This window comes from Oryctolagus cuniculus, chromosome 1 (assembly GCF_051225735.1).
Source record: "Oryctolagus cuniculus isolate XC-2025 breed Fujian yellow rabbit chromosome 1, ASM5122573v1, whole genome shotgun sequence".
NCBI classification, from domain to species: domain Eukaryota; kingdom Metazoa; phylum Chordata; class Mammalia; order Lagomorpha; family Leporidae; genus Oryctolagus; species Oryctolagus cuniculus.
In genome coordinates this window covers 143,488,271-143,504,658 of record NC_142867.1, presented here as the reverse complement: position 1 = coordinate 143,504,658, position 16,388 = coordinate 143,488,271, and the positions used below count along the sequence as shown (strand labels likewise).

Genomic DNA, 16,388 nt, shown 5'->3' with positions numbered 1-16,388 from the left:
AGAAACGAAAAGAGGAAAGCAACCCAAGTATCCGTCTATCGGTGAATGGATAAGCAAGACGTGGCACGCTCATGCCCAGGAATAATTCAGCCTGAAAAACAAAAGAGGGGCAGGCATTTGGCTCTGTGAGGCCACCTGGGATACCTACAACCCACATCAGAGAGCCTGGGTTCGAAACCAGCTCTGCCCTCAGTCCTCTGTTCCTACGAATGTGGACCTGGAGGGGTAGCTATATTTGGGTCCCTGCACCCGCGTGGGAGAGCTGGATGGAATTGCACTTACAGGAGACACCTGGAACAGCTATGGTCACAAAGGCGAAGGTAGATGCTGCCAGGGGCTTGAGGGAGGGAGGAACGAGGCGTTACAGCTTCCCTGGTATAGATTTAAAGGGTTCTGGAGACGGAGGTTGCTCGTTACGCATGTAGTTAAAACCACTGAACTCTACACTTGGAAATGGAAGAGATGGAAGTTAATCACCCTGATTCCACCAGCACATGTTATGGGCAATTTTGAAATAGCACATTGTACCCTAGGGATAGCTAGAGTTAACATGTGTTATGTTAATAAAAAAAATGTATTACAGATTCAAGGAGACGAAAATCTTAACTGTCTTGATTTGATCATTACCCATTATATTCAAATATCACACCATATCCCACAAAAATGAACAACTAAAATTTTTTAAAAATACTTGGAAGGATATGGTGCCAGCTCTGTGGCACAGTAGGTTAATCCTCCACCTGTGGCACCAGCATCTCATATGGGCGCTGGTTCTAGTCCCGGCTGCTCCTCTTCCGATCCAGCTCTCTATTGTAGCCTGGGAGGGCAGGAGAAGATGGCCCAAGAGGTTGGGCCCCTGCACCCACGTGGGAGACCAGAAAGAAGCTCCTGGCTCCTGGCTGCGGATCGGCCCAGCTCTAGTCATTGTGGCCATTTAGGGAGTGAACCAGCATTTGGAAGACCTCTTTCTCTGTCTCTCCTTTTCACTGTCTGTAACTCTACCTCTCAAATAAATAAATAAATAATCTTAAAAAAATACTTAAAGGGGTAAACTTTAAGTTACATGTATTTTAATACAATTTTTAAAAAGTCACTTTCTAAAACAGAGAAACGAGGTTGAATAATAGAATGTTCGTTGCTAAGAAGCACCAGTCTCTAAAAATGATTTTCCTTCCTATTTTCAAGTGGCTTGATGTCTCCAATACTTCAAATTACTCCCTTCTACTAAGGATCTGTGAATGCTGGGACACTCATCTTTAAAAGAGGGGCTGGCACTGGGGCAAACTGGGTAAAGCCTCCACCTGTGGCGCCAGCATCCCACATGGGCACCAACTCTAGCACCGGCTGCTCCACTTCCGATCCAGCTCTCTGCTGTGGCCTGGGAAAGCAGTAGAAGATGGCCCAAGTCCTTGGGCCCCTGCACCCACGTGGGAGACCCGGAAGAAGCTCCTGGCTCCTGGCTCCTGATCAGCTCAGTTCTGACCATTGCTGCCATTTGGAGAATGAACCAGCGAATGGAAGACTTTCTCTCTCCCTCTCTCCCTCTCTGTCTCTCTCTCTCTCTGTCTCTCTCTCCACGTTTCTCTCTCTCCCTGTCTGTAACTCTGCCTCTCAAGTGTATAAATAAATATTTCTTAAAAAGAGAGAATAAAATGTAAGAATTGATACGTTAAAAAAAAAATCAATGACGTAATCTGACTTCAAGTCTCAATTGCTGTCCGTAGCCGTGTGTGTTGTGTGCACATCAAGAGGGCCCTCTCCTGTGCATTTATTTCCCAATTTCCCTTCTCCAGGGCTGCTTGGGGAAGAAGACAGACGCCAAGGGAAAGAAGCCCCTCACAGCAGCGCCGACTTGTTCTGCAAAAATGCACACCCAATGCAAATTACACAGTGAAGTGTGCTGAGAGGCGTAATTTGCTACACAAATAAACCAGCACTATTTGGTTCCGTCTGTGGCTACTGCAGTTATAACGAAAATCTAAAAACAACCGTAATGCTTCTAACCATAAAATTATAAGGCAAGAAAGTGGATTTAGATAACTGTAAGAGCCTTAATTGTATGTTTGTAAACTCTCAGACAAAGCTTTGGCTCACGGTTAGCTCCAACTCAAATAGCACACCCAAGGCACTTTCTGTGGCGGGAACCTAAGACCCCCGGGCAGTGGAAAAGCCCACCCTTACACCAGAGCTCGCACTGGGCATGGAGAGCGGGGGGAAGTCAGAAAACACAGCTTCCAAGGGCAGAGTCAGCCATCACACTGAACGCTCCCGCTCCCAGACTTCTGATCAGAGAATTCTGGGTGTCCAAGCTGCCAGCAGCCTCGGGCCTTTGGCCGCATTCCCCAGCGCTTCAGAGAGGGCACCAGGTCACACCGGAAGTCAGAGCTCAGGTGTCCTGAGTCCCAGGCTGAACGTTCTTGGGCTCCTCCATCCCTGCCTGGGCGTGGTGACTGTGGCTGCAGCCATGTCCCCGGTAGCCACGTGGAGGGAGCCAGCCTCCAATAGCTGGGTGCCTGCCACAACCCACAGCTGGAGCCAAAGGCAGGAGCCAGGAGTTGCATCCAGGTCTGCTGTGTGGGTGTGCCAGGGACCCAAGTGCTTGAACCTTCCCTGCTGCCTCCCAGGATCTGCTTAGCTGGAAGCCAGCACTGGGAGCAGAACTGGGACTCGAACCCAGGACCTCTGATATGGGATGTGGCCATGCCAATCAGCATGTTCATCCCTGCTCCAAGCACCCCTAGAGTAACTGTTACACCAGAGACAAGATCACTTACATTGTTTCAGGTCTGTGTTTTCATAAACTATGACAGCACAAGGGTAAACCACATGATGAAGTGGGCTGGGTCCTTCTCACGACCCCCTTTCCCCTCCCTGGTGCTACCCTGCTCCCTGGGGCTGAGGCTTAGCTGTGAGTGTGTTCCCAGGAGGGCTGCTGTGACTGCCTGTTGGCCCCGCCCCCTCCACCCCTGCCCCGCCTCATAACACAATTGCCATTCTCACAGCAGCCTTGATGCTTAACCCAGCTGTCACCATTCTTAGCCAAAGGTCCTCAGCCTGCAGGAGGGAGAAGACACACTTAACAAGTTGGAACTGTTAAGCCACCTTCTGGGGACTGCTAAAACTCAACTCCGAGAATACCACAAGGCGTGGCAAAGACAGCAGTGGTCCAGAGACTGGGACTCGTAGTGTGTGTCCCATCAAGGCCAGGAATACAGTGATGGTTCCCTTGGGGCAGCTTTTCCGTCTGTCACCTTGAACCCCACCATACATGCTCATATACCACACAAGCAGAGAGCAAGCAAGAGAGAAGTGTTTCAAGAGTTTTTTCCTCGAATAGTTGCCCATGCTTCCTGTGTTCGGAGGCAGACCCCAGAAAGCGAGAGCCTGTGTGCAGAGCTCCAGAGGAGAAATGAAGGAAGAAACGCAGATGCAGTATCTGAGAAATACATGCAGAGGTGGCCATCGGCTTTAACACAAGTAATGTTTAACTCAGAATGAGGTCAGCGAGCCCTGGCTTTCCTGGAAGCCGTTCACCGTCAAGGTCTGGGGGCCATGTGGATGGGAGGAAGACCACTTGGCAGATACATTGATTCGAACAAAACGCTCATCTCTGCTGTTTGCAGATACCGAATCCGTCTACTGTCAGCGATGTTCACTTTTCACCATTGGCAGAGCAGGTTTCAAGGGGTTGCACCCCAGGATTGTTGAAGAGGTAAAGCAAATATTCCTATGCAAGGAAAAACAAATGGCAGCATCACACTTGCACAGCTCGACTCTCATAAAATATGAACGTGGCCAAGGTTAGTAAGCCTCCAGGGAAATACGGAGGGGTGAGCTTACCACAAAAAAATGCAGGCCCCGGCCTGAAACATCAATAAAACTAATTGAAACAAAAAAAAGTACAGGGTTTTTTGAGCATACCAGCAAGACACATGACCAGACAACTCTCGTCCGTCAGGGACTCTCACGGGCCATGGCGGTTTCCGGACAGCTGCTGGGGATAAGATGTCACCTTGTTTCTTTGCTTACGAGCTCAGCAGGGGGAGAGAGGGAATTCATGGGTCAAAATCCAGACTGAGATCTTAGCAAGAGACAAATGCACGCGCACTAGGCATTTCACCAACTTGCAGACAACGTCTATGTTGTTTTGGTTATTTAAACTGTCACTTCTCACACATGAGTTGAAAAAATAAAATAAAACTAAGAACTAACTGTGACTCGTGTTACAACACAGTGCTACCCACGTCAATGGACAGAGCTAAGCGACTTGGCCCACCTTCCTCCCGCCCAGACAAAGCCAAGTGCTCCGAATGACAGGGAGAGGAACAATCCCAGGATTCAAGTGAAGGCAGGCGCCAAAGGCTTATCAGGCTCTGCCCTGGCTGGTACCTCCCTCCCTCTGCAGGAGAAGAAAGGCAGATCCAATCAGAACCAACTGGTCTCCCTTGTGTGGTATAAAAGGCATAAAAACAAAGTACAGACAGTTAAGAACCTGTTACCAAAGAGTAGATTTCTAGGGTTGTTGATTTGTAGGTTTCCAGGGCAGTTGGTAGATGGTTTAAGCTTCCCTGAACCTACCTCGTCTTCACTGCAAATACGCAGCACCCCTCTTCGTAAAGATGGAGAGCGTTTTGGTTACAAGAACCATATTGGCTTCTTAATTCTGGATCCTCTTCAGATGATGGGAGAAAATGTGTTGGGAAGCAGCAAACAGCCCAGCACTTGAACGTTTCATGAAAAATGTGACCAAAATGTGGATTCAGGTTCCTGGGTGGCCATTCTACTAACCCAAAGTCTCCTCTCTGACACTGCACCCCGAGAGCAAAGACAGCCTTGGGCTGTCCTTTGGAGGCCCCATCAGATGAGTGCTTCCCCAGAGCTGTTTAACCAGGTTGGTGCTTGGATAACGAAAGGAGCTGCTATTTCTAACTCTTCCTGAACAGTAGGTCTAAGATGGGACATTTGCTCCTACGGCATCTTCCTATTCTATTTTCTCTGTATCCCTGATTCCTCACCAATCCAGGGGACTTGAAGGGCTTCTCACTCTTGCAGTTTATTTTGTGAAAAAGATAGTATGATTGAATATACTTTTCCTCCCCGATACGAACTCCTCCAAATGCACCAGCACTTCTCCCACGGGAAGGCGTGCCCCCGACAGTGCTCGTGGAAATCCCAGCAGTAGGCGCCATCTGCCAGTGCTTTGGGGCTTGGCAGGTAGGGAGTTTCAGTAGATGATGGAGGAGCGGGTGCAGGATCTCTGTCCCCATGAGCAAGAGTCATGCAGAGAGTTGAAGGTCTCTTTAGGGCAAGGAGTTGAAGGAGTGGCTTCACACTCAAGGTAGGGTCTGAGCTGGGTCTGGAAAAATGGAAAATATTTGGAAGGTGCCAAGGAATTTGCCGCTAGTGGCTGACTGTGAGACAAATACAGTCAACATTGCTCTGGACTTGCTACTAACTCAGCGACCACCTCATCTCATGGAGATATGATGATGGCCGGCGCCGTGGCTCACTAGGTTAATCCTCCGCCTTGCGGCGCCGGCACACCGGGTTCTAGTCCCGGTCGGGGCGCCGGATTCTGTCCTGGTTGCCCCTCTTCCAAGCCAGCTCTCTGCTGTGGCCCGGGAGTACAGTGGAGGATGGCCCAAGTGCTTGGGCCCTGCACCCCATGGGAGACCAGGAGAAGCACCTGGCTCCTGCCATCGGATCAGCGCGGTGCGCCGGCTGCAGCGCACTGGCTGGGGCAGCCATTGGAGGGTGAACCAACGGCAAAGGAAGACCTTTCTCTCTGTCTCTCTCTCTCACTGTCCACTCTGCCTGTCAAAAAAATTAAAAAATAAATAAAATTTTTTAAAAAGAGATACGATGATGGCTGGCAACCATGTCCTATATAGCATGCTTCAATTCCTTGGTTATCTGGGGGAACTGGGCTTTGAAGGAGCAGAAATTTTTTTAAAAACATTTATATATTAAAAAAAAAAAACAGGACTAATATCTGCAACACAGCCTTGGGGGAGACTGGTCTTACTTGGAACCATCACTGAAGGGCCATGGTGCCACGTGACTGCTTGGTTTTGCTGAGTTTTGTGGCCTGGAAGGTAGCTGTCCTGGATGGAGTTGCCATTGGCAAAGGGCAAGCCATGTCTTTACGTGTGAATCTGCTCAGTTTAGTAAGACAGGCTTTCCTGCACAGCTCTCCAACCAGGAATACCAAGTCATTGTTTCTCACATAACAGGAAGGAGTCAGGAGGCCACAGGTTTTGGTGAGCCATGGGACACAGGAAGCACTAAGTCACTGATGTGGCCATGCTATGATTTGCTATGATGCAAATGTGTGTCCCTCCCACACACACACAAAGTTCACCCATCAGAGACGGAACCCCCCAGTGCACATGCAATGGAATTTGGAGGTGGAGTCGCTGGGAGACAATGATGAGTGGGGGAAGCCATGAGGCGGGGACACTTGCTCTGTCTCATCATGTGACATCCTCTGTCATTGTCATGGAGCAGGAAAACCCTCCTCAGATGTTACAACCACACTGTTGGGCTTTCCAGCCTCCAAAACGGTAAGAGATAAATGTATCCCTATATGCCTACCATTAAAACATTAAACAAATTTATTTTCTTGATAAAATACCCAGTCTCAGATATTTGGCTGTAAGCAATGGAAAAGGGACTAAAACGGGAGTACTGGAAGAGGCCATTTACACAGCTTCCAGTCCACCCATTCATCGTGAATATCGTTATTCCTAAATAGATGATCAGCCTACGTGTGAACACCCCGATTCTAGAATCAACGACTGTGGGAGCTGTGCTGGGTAATGAGGGCTCGGTCCAAAGTTCTCCCTGAACACTACTTCTGGCACTTACTTGATAGTAGGAATTATTTGTGATGGCTACAGGAGGAAGAGGAGACAAGAAGAACAAAACTGAGTCCTCTGGGTCTTCAGGATGTCCCAGGACACAGAGAGAAAACAGGTGACCCTGTTACTATGCTAAAAGCAACCGCCGGGAAGCTCAGGAATGCTGGCACCTGCATTGGCATAACCTTAATAAAGAACTTGAGCACTACCTTTGAGGCATGAGGAAGCACGAAGCCGGTCCCCTGGGAGCATCCCTGCTGCCTCCCCCCCTCCCCCCAGCACTGCGGCAGTCTACGGGACAAGGTCACCTTTGGCTGATGCTCCTCCCCAAGCCCAATCTTGAATCTGAAGTCTGGAGTGGATCATTGCCACCAATGAGGCGTCTTCAGCCCCTCCCTTCTTGACACACAAACAAGGCCAGGAAGGAAGACCCTTCCCTTCCCCAACATTGGGTTACCACTGCCAATGCTTCGACTCCACTGAGCGTCCTCCACAAGCAGTCTCCCCGGAGTGGACTCACCAAGACACTCAGAGCAATATGTTCTGCTGTCCCCAGTGGCCACGTTAAACACTTTCCGAAGGGCATCTTGCTTTCCACACACTGGGAGAATTTTTTTTCCACCACCCAATCATCCACGAGGTCTGTTTGAACGAGAACTCACTTCGCACGCCTGGGCAGCACATTCCTCTCCAACTACTTCTATCTAACCTGCAGGATGTGAAATCCAGGCGAGGTTTGCCAACAGGGCAGCTTGCCTTTCTCATCAACAAGTGCAGTGGGAACCATGCCTCTGTGGCCACGCTGGAGCTTCTGCGGCTTAAGCTTCCTCCCTGCATCTTTCTGTTTTTCCAGACCAGGTTTGGTAAGTGGTAGGTCCAGTAATGCCCCCCAGAGGTATCTGTTCCTAATTCCTGGAACCTGTAAATGTCACCTTAAAAAATGTTTTAGATGCCATTAAGGTAAAGATTCTATATACAGAGATCCACCTGGAGTACCATGGTAGCCTCTCAGTGCGACCACAGGGGCCCTTACAAAGGGAAATTTGACACAGACAGAAAAGGAGAATGCAGAATGATGTGGCCACAAGCCAACAACTGCTGGCGGCCACCAGAAGCTCAAAGGGGCAAGGAGGGATCCGGAGTCTTGAAGGGACCAAGGTTCTGCCCAACACTTTGAGTTCAGTACAGAGAAACTGATTTTGGACTTCCGGTCTGGTCCATGAGAGAATCCATTTCTGTCGTCTTAGGCCATTCCTGATGTCATAGCAGCCACAGGACACTCACAAACTTGGTTACCTGGATCTGATCTTTAACACCTCAGCTTCCTGCAGTCACAGTGTGAAGCCACACATCTCAGCACTTGAACTTCTAGGACATTTCTGGGGGAAAAGATGACATTGTCTTTCCTCAACTGACCCAGGGGATGTGGCATCTCCCAGTCTCTCTCAATTCTTCAGAGCAAATGTGAAGAAACAAACACCCCATGGAGATACTCAAACAAGAATTTCCAAGCTCAGCTGTAGGCTCCTATGAACCTGCCTCCCGGGGAGTGCCCCCTTGTCCTCTGAGCTGAAATGTCACCCCAAATGCCTTCTAAGCCACCCAGCAGTTGCAACAGTGTCAGCTTATCTGTTGGGATTCGGGCATGTTGTTTAATGTTGCAGGGCCTGGGGCTTCAATTTCTGCATCTGGAAACACAGATCCTGAAATGCCTTTCTCGTTCAAGAGAGAAAAGATGGTTTCTTTAGCAAAAGGCTGTGTATGAAATTCATCAATACAACTATTTTCCACCGGGAATCCAAATCACCACCTTATTCTTTCTTCAGTTCCTTGTGGCCTGGACTTGATGGCTTCTAATACACAGGAATTTTTGTCCCAGAACAAGATCTCCAAAAATAGGAGAGAATGGAAGAATCCCCTAAGAGATCTAATACAGCAGAAATTTAATTACATCCAGCTCAGGAAGTGTTGTTTCAGTTTGGCTTCCAAAGGGATTCCTAACTCAGCCACGAAAACTGTGTTCTAGATTAAACTTTAGACAACAAGGCCAAAAAACAGAAAACACATATATATTTGCTTTTGTAAATCTTAACTAAGAAATGTTGAATTTAATTTAAAACCTTAAGGAACCCAAGGGCAAAGAGACAATTCGTGTCTTTTTTTTCCCCTCTTGAACCTAGCGCTCCGTGCACATCTGTAGACAGCAGAAGGTCTTTAATGCAACTCCATGGTCTGAAACGTGGCTCAGAGCTTCGAGGTAGTTTAAAAATATCATTAATAGGAGCTGGGGGCGGTGGTGGGGAGTGATACTTCTGGAGTCTAAATTAAATTGGTTGCTATCCAAGATTTTTTTTTTTTTTTTTGCAGTAAGAGAAGCCAGGAGGGGGAAACGGCCATTAATCTTTTCTGCAGATATTTGGAGTCTTCCACGACGGTGTCCCATGGTCTCAGCACAGCTGTGCCCTCGTCCTCACCTGATGAGCCAAACGCTGGGACGTTTGGGCCCCTGGATGCTTGGACAGCCTGACTGCTCACACTCTCTGCTCTGTTGCCTATTAAATGAGGGAGTCATATCAGCAGATCTTACAGCTCCTCCAAGTTCAAACACTCTGCCTGCACAGACCTAGAGCAACTGGGGCCGAGGCAGCAGCGGGGGGCGGGGGGGGTGGATAAATTCTCCATGTACATGGTCCACATGTCTGAGGACTTTGCACAGGGAATTAATAAGCTGACCGGCTCTCTTGAGAGCAAGATTCAAATGAGGGGGAGGAGTAGGTGTTTAACCCTTAAGATGTCTGCATTCTGCATCTGAGTGCCTGGGTCCCATCCCTAGCTCTGCTTCGGACTCCAGTTTCCTGTTAATGGACACCTGCAGAGGCAGCAGGGATGGCCCGAATAATTGGGTCCCTGACACCCACGTGGGAGGCCTGAATTGAGTTCCCACTTCTGGCTCCAGTCTGGCCCAGCCCTAGCTATTATAGACATTTGAGGATTTGAGGAGTGAGCCAGGGAATGTGATATCTCTCTCTGTCTCTCCCTCCCTCCCTCAAATAAATTATTTAAATTAGCGTGGCAGGGGCAGGGAGTGAACACTGCTTCTAAGAAGGAAAAAGTCACCTCCTCCAGGAAGCCTTCCCTGGAAACTCAGCAGCACTGGAGCAGGCAGCACCTCTCTGCCGTCTGTCAAAGGCTCTTGGTTGGCTTTCTGGTTGCACTGAAACGTGCGGGATCTTTCCAGAACACGGCATCTCCCAGCGCACATGTCCCCCGTGACTGTCACGACTGTCCACACTAAAAGCTCTCTCACCACTGGGCTCAGCCACCTCTTGGGTCCCTGTTGCTCCCTCTCCTTCCCACACTGAGAAGCCCGGGCGCTGTGGCCAAGTTCACGTCCTCCCAGGCGCCGTGCCTGCCTTTCCACGGGGACTCTGCACACAGCGTGCCCTCTAACAGGAACAGGAACACGATCCACTGGCAGCAGTGCCCAATCCCTCTCCCAGCCGCTGCCCAGTGAGCTCTCATTTTACCCTTTCTTGCCTTGGCTCATGAGTCCCCTCATCGGAAGAAACCCTTCCCTGATGCACACCCAACAGCCCCGCCCCCGGGTGCTGGTGACATCCACTTCCCCCTGCAAACATGTGCTCCATAGAATCACCCCAAGAGCAGCTGAGCAAGCCCGAGCCAGTCTGCCTTTTTTCAGCCCCAGAGCTCTCCGCGCCTAGCACAGCGCCGATGCACAGTTATCCTGCCTTCAGTATTTGCAGAAGGAACAAATGAACGCACCAACTGCCAGTAGCTGATGAAGCCAAAAACCTCCTCAAGGTCTCTAAGATATTCTGAGACATTCACTGGCAATGCCACTGCTGTGGGTAAGCGAGGGCACCCTTCCTTCCAAAGCCAGGCACCTCAGCTGCAAAGCCATGATCCCCTAGCTTAATGCATCGGATCAGGCTCCTCCCCTACCCCCGCCGCCCAAGACCTAATCCCTCTCCACGACCGGAGCTCCCTGCTGCTCCATCTCCTTAGACTCACTCGTTCCACCCAGAACGTTTTAATTTGGAGAAAATAATGAAGTTCAAGAGGAAAAGGAAAGAGGGGAGGGCAGGTGGGGGGGGGGCATGAAATTTCAGGCTGTGTCTGGTTTCCATTTAGGGGCTGGAAGGAAGCAACAAGTTCCCAGGAACTGGTGGAGGAACCGCTCTTGGTTCTGTCTTTGAAACGCGAATTCCACAAAATACGGTTCCAGGGCTGGGAGCCAAGCTGTCTTCTATGTTACGGATGCTCATGGGAGGAAGTGCTTGTCCAACTCCTCAAAGCATTTCCAAAGACATGCAGTCCCGATTGAGAGACAGGAAGAATGGTCTTCAGCCGAGGAGGGATGGCATCCCAAACGTCAAGGGTCCACACCCCTGAGGACATCATCTCCATACTGACCAGGAAACAGAGGGAGGAGGACTTGTGCCACCAAGAGTCAGTCTGGAAACTGCTGCGTACAGAGAAGGTGACACCTGAGTAGACGATGGAAGGGCCAGAATGCCAGAGCTGATCCGGGCTGGGCAGACCCAGGACCTCAAGAGTGATGCTGTCCAAAATAGGAGAACAATGATAGCTCAAGATGAGCCACAGCGTTGGGTCCCACTGGAAGAAAACGCCCATGAATCTTGTACAACTGAGATGGACTGGGAGCAGGAAGAGGAAACCAAACTGAAAACAGAGAGAAGCAGTGCAGAGACAGATGCGACCAGCATGCTCACCTTGCACACCAGAGAGCCTGGATTCAGTTCCTGGCTCCAACTCCTGAACCCACTTCCCTACTAATGCACACCCAGAGGCAGCAGGTGATGGTTCAAGTAATTGCATCCCTGTCATCCACGTGGGAAACCTAAATTTCATTCCTGCCCTCTTGGCTCTGGTCCCAGCCCAGCTTCAGCTGAGAGATGAGAGCACTCACTCTCGTCTCTCTTTCCCTCCCCCTCTCTCTTCTTCTATCTCTGCCTCTCAAGTACCTTTTTAAATGTTGAGAAAATATTAGCCACTGTCACCACTGTGACTTGGATATTAGTTGAGAGTTTGAGTGTATCCCAAAGGCCCAAGTTTGACAGCTCCCAAAGTCTCATAGTAATAGTACTCAGAGAGTGGGAGCTTGATCCAATTATGACGCTTGCAGCCTTTGGGAAGTAGTTGAATTGGGTTGGATCCCTGGGATACAGCCCCTATAGTGAAATCCTGATGGCTCCATAGGAGACCACATAGAGACACACATACTTCCTGTCTCCTTCCCTGGGATGCCCTGTACCAGCCTGGACTCTGCCAGCATGAACACCATCACCACACCAACGGAGCCACCTGACCTTGGACTGCAAACCTCCAGAACCTTAAGCCCAAGTAAACCCGTTTCCTTTCTAAAGCCAGGCTGCCTTGGGCATTTCGTTACAGTGATGGAAAGCTGACCAATAAAACCACTATCACTCTTTACAACTGCAACGAACCTGAGGTCATGATGACTACAGAAAGAACGAATAACAAGATGAAAAGACTCTGGACTTTTCCACTTCTCTCTACCCAAAGCCTTCCTTCCAAATAATTGTTTCATCTGTGGAGGCACAAATAATATAAACTGAAAAATTCCAGATTTTCTGCCCGTTGGAGGGCCCATATGGTTGGCCAAGTTCATTGAGAAGTAACTGAGAAAAGATGTACCAAACAGGCTCAGGGTCTGGCTTGGGTAAAATATGTGAATTCCCATTGCAAACAACCGTTGACTGTAACATCTGTATGACATATGGAGCCGGTGGTGGGAAGCAGAGGCATTGGGAAATGAGCCCCCCATTTCATTCCAGTTTTGGGGCCTCTGCATACCAAGCCCATTCTGTTTCCTAGAGAAGCACAACTTTTTCCAGATGGAATTTGGAGGTTGGCTGTAGCTTGCTAACCCTAACTGTGTCAGCCAGACCCACCTCTAACACTTACATTTGGTTTTGGATGGAACCCACCAAACCTCACCATGCCACTACTATTTCAATTTGATTTCTTCACCAAAACCTTGTGATGAAGCTTTGAAACCCACGTCTTCCTCTTCAGTGCCAATGAACTATGGTCAAGCATTTGTCTTCTGACACTCTGCCCAGAAGCCATAATTCAGAGTCGAAGAACCAAAGGCCAACCCTACCATGGCCAATCCATGCACGGTTGTTTCAAAATATGCATTTTTTCATGAACTTTTTGAAGACAGCTCCAATGCAGGAATTTCATATTTCTGCACCAAAATAAACATATTCTTTTCATTTCACTTTCTGGCAACTTTTTGGAGCACCCCTATAGGCACTCAGTAAGCATCTGTTGGATGAAAGAATTGAGAAACAAGACACAAAGGCACAGAAATCATATATAGTATTGGTTTCTTCTCTGGGCCCCTGCAATGCTATTTTGTAGTTCTTTCCTTTATAACCCAAGACCTTCCTCATTTTGTGGATCAGAGAACTGAAGCTAAGGAACATGGAATCATGGATGTAGAATTACATTCAAGTCTGAACCTACCAGAATGACTCTCTGCGTTAAAGTACACACCCCCACCAGCAAACTTTAACATCAGTGATCACTTGTATATAAGGAAAAGCAAGCCAAAGCAAAGGAACTTTTTCTGGGACTCAATTAAGTTTGCAATGATGCTACTTTGTGTAAGCTTAGTCTCCCGATGCTACACAGGATTTACAGCAATACAGGACAAACCTCATCCTCTGTGCAAAATAAAGAAAATTCACATGGTGGACACTGAATTTTTCTGTTTTGCCTCTAAGAAAAGCAATCTGGAAACTGAGTATTTTGTCAGTGAAGGATTCAGTTTTGTTGCAGTGTTAACAGAAAATACAAATAGCAACGCCTTGGGGGGAAAAAAAAGTAGAGATGAGACATTAATGTCCAGCGTGTAATTTCTGTGAGTCATCAGGATGTAGCTCCTTCCATCCTTGGTGCATAATTGTTCCAACTTTCACGTTTTCATGGTGCCAAGATGGCTGCTAGAACACCAACAATTACAATGGCCATTAAATTCCAAACAACAGAAAGATAGGTGAGCCACGGGCAAGCAATAGGAAGATAGAAGAGCCAAGAGGAAAATCACCCTGTAAAATTCCTTTCCCAGGAGCCCCATGGCGCTACTTCCGTGACCATCTTCTTGGCTGTAACTATATCGCATGACCACCGCTGCCCACAGAGGAGCCAGGAAATGCAGACACACGAGGGAAGCACACTGGCAACCCAACAAAATGTGACCACTAGTTTTAATTTTAAAAATGATAAGCAGGCTGGCGCTGTGACTCACTAGGCTAATCCTCTGCCTTCGGCGCCAGTACTCCGGGTTCTAGTCCTGGTTGGGGCGCCGGTCCTGTCCCAGTTGCTCCTCGTCCAGGCCAGCTCTCTGCTGTGGCCCGGGAAGGCAGTGGAGGATGGCCCAAGTGCTTGGACCCTGCACCCACATGGGAAACCTGGAGGAAGCACCTGGCTCCTGGCTTCGGATCAGTGCAACACACCAGCTGTAGCGGCCATGTGGGGAGTGAACCAGCGGACAGAAGACCTTTCTCTGTGTCTCTCTCCCTCACTGTCTAACTCTGCCTGTCAAAAAAAAAAAAAAAAAGTCATAAAGGCAAGGACAGATTTTACAGAGGATATGTTGGATATATTTAGGATGCCTGAACATTTAAAATAACAAAAGAAAAAGCAAGCAAAATACAAACAACAGGCCGGCGCCGCGGCTCAGTAGGCTAATCATCCACCTGAGGCGCCGGCACACCAGGTTCTAGTCCCGGTCGGGGTGTTGGATTCTGTCCCAGTTGCTCCTCTTCCAGTCCAGCTCTCCGCTGTGGCCCGAGAGTGCAGTGGAGGATGGCCCAAGTCCTTGGGCCCTGCACCCACATGGGAGACCAGGAGAAGCACCTGGCTCCTGGCCTTGGATCGGCATGCACTGGCCACAGCACGCTGGCTGCAGTGGCCATTGGGGGGGTGAACCAACGGAAAAAAGGAAGACCTTTCTCTCCGTCTCTCTCTCTCACTGTCCACTCTGCCTGTCAGAAAAAAAAAAAAATGATAAGCAACTACCTAGCTGACACAGATGCATAAGTATTATTTAGTGTCTTTTAGATTCCATAACACATCGCATGATGAGCAGAAAACAGAATCCTTGCTTCTGTCGTATATAACAAAGTTATATCATAGCCCTTGGCTTCAAACACTGGATAATACTTAGAAACTTAAGGTTTATCCAGGCTAGGGTGCAGGCCAATGGTACAATGGAGAAAAGCGATCCATTCCTTTTAAACAAGTCTACGTAAAGAGAAAGGATGATTCTACCCAGCACATGCATGAACCATTGTTCATGCGTTGGCAGTCTTGGCTGCCAGTCCCTGAATCATTGATGCCTGAGGTTTCAGATTTCATTCTGTATTTACCTGTAAATGGATCTTTGGATCTAAAAGAAAGGCACTCTAACTAGAGGAAGACACTCCCACACCCAGAAAAATCAAAGATTTCCTCTTTGCCTCCTCCAGGCCCCATCTTAAGGAAGCCGCTAGGAATTTCTGTCCACCAGGTAAGAAGGTCTGAGAGAACTGAGCCTCTATGTGATTGACAAGAATCCCGGCCTCTCCACATAGGCATTAGTCTTGAAGATACTCAAGGTCACACACAAGGAGCAGGATAAAGAGGTAATGAGGGACTGGACAGAAAGCAAACGCAGGCCGGTGAGCGGACACAGCCTGACACCAAGCGCCATTTTCGTCAGAAGGCTCCCTTCCGGTCTGGCAGGAGGATCACTTCCAGCACTGGCCAGAGGGCAGGTGCGCCTCCTCCTGTTTCAGGGAGGTACTGCAACAACGCTAGCTGCAGGTTGCTGAAGTGTGATTCTTTGCAGCATATTATGGCCTGTGGGATGGGCAGTGAACTCTTGGAGAATCCTTGTTAATTCCAACAGGGAGTGTTGGGACACATCTATGAAACCACTCCAAACTTGGCCAAGCAAAGGGTGCCCTCCATCTGAAAAGCAAGCATTTCACTGTCCCTCCCAATCAGCCCCGTGCCCACTGTTCACAACCATGTCCACTCATAATACTGGCTTTATTCTAGGCTGTGTTCCTTTTCTTTTTGACTCACAAGAATGTCGTGAGACGTGTCGACGGACCTATTCTTCTAAAAAATTATGCATTCCGGAGCAGGAATAGGTGGAGAAGTATACAGAAAAACCACAGAATGAGGCACACAGAGCCAAAAATAAGGATTATGTCAACTCTTACGTTTAAATTGTACTTATTTATTTTATATATTTGAGAAAGAGACACTCGGACAGAGATCTCCCATTCACCAGTTCCCTCCCCAAATGCCCACAGCAAATACTGGGCCAAGGCAAGGAGCAAGAATTCATTTCAGCTCTCCTACATGGGTAGCAGGGCCCCAACTACTTGAGCCACCACTTGCTGCTTGCAAGGGTCTATAGCAGGGAGCTAGGAGTGGAGTGCAGTGGGACGTGAACCCAGCCAC

The 16,388-nt window shown here is 48.8% G+C and overlaps 1 long non-coding RNA gene across 4 annotated transcripts in view; it reads right to left on the bottom strand.

The window, feature by feature from the left end:
* LOC127482824 (uncharacterized) overlaps window positions 1-16,388 on the bottom strand; it is a 98,212-nt gene that overhangs the window by 62,581 nt on the left and 19,243 nt on the right. The window contains exon 3 of one of the 4 annotated variants that reach the window (XR_016223106.1): window positions 14,507-14,920. The exons of the other annotated variants lie outside the window; for them this stretch is intronic. This is a non-coding gene — a long non-coding RNA (uncharacterized LOC127482824). Of the gene's footprint in view, window positions 1-14,506; window positions 14,921-16,388 lie in introns of those variants that run through there. 4 annotated transcript variants of the gene reach the window in all.